Source organism: Octopus bimaculoides, chromosome 1, assembly GCF_001194135.2.
Source record: "Octopus bimaculoides isolate UCB-OBI-ISO-001 chromosome 1, ASM119413v2, whole genome shotgun sequence".
Lineage (NCBI taxonomy): Eukaryota > Metazoa > Mollusca > Cephalopoda > Octopoda > Octopodidae > Octopus > Octopus bimaculoides.
Window position 1 is genome coordinate 157,743,120 of NC_068981.1, and position 740 is coordinate 157,743,859.

Genomic DNA, 740 nt, shown 5'->3' on the forward strand with positions numbered 1-740 from the left:
ATGACATGAATTTTGTAAGAGGTTGAAAAAATCACCAAGTACTCCGAATTGAAAGTGAAAATGCCAAGACTGTATGGAATGCGAGTGGGTAATGTAAAAGTGATACCAGTGGTGATAGGAGAGTTGGACTCAATCCTATTGAAACCTCAAAACTTCTTAAGGCAACTGGAAATCCCGTGCAAGAGGCTCGTCTTCTAGGCTGTAGTGTCCGGCTCGGAATTTCTGAAACCACCGTTGACACTGGCTTACATTTATTGTCTGATCCCCATATACTGCATTAATATTCCTTGCACTTTCCGTTGCGTTGTTGCCTTTATTGAACTCATAAAGCAAAATATGCCGAATATGCTCCTTTGTCACTTCCATTATAGCTTTGAAAAAATAACTTAAAATCGAACTGCAATCTTTAAAACTTGCATTAAGAATAAGAACAGGGTAAAATTACTGCCTGCTTTTATAGCAAGTTGATGCAGGTAGTTTATCCCATCCCCCTCCGACTTTTAGTTCATGCAACTGAAAAAACCGCATCGTTTATGGGATGACCCAAAGCTTACATACATACAAACACACACACGCATATTATACATGCACGCACATGCTTGTATATATAGTCACTCACACAGTCTCACAGATACGCACACACACATACACACACACACACACACACGCACACACACACACACACACATATATATATGTATATATATATATATATATATATGTATGTATATATATATATA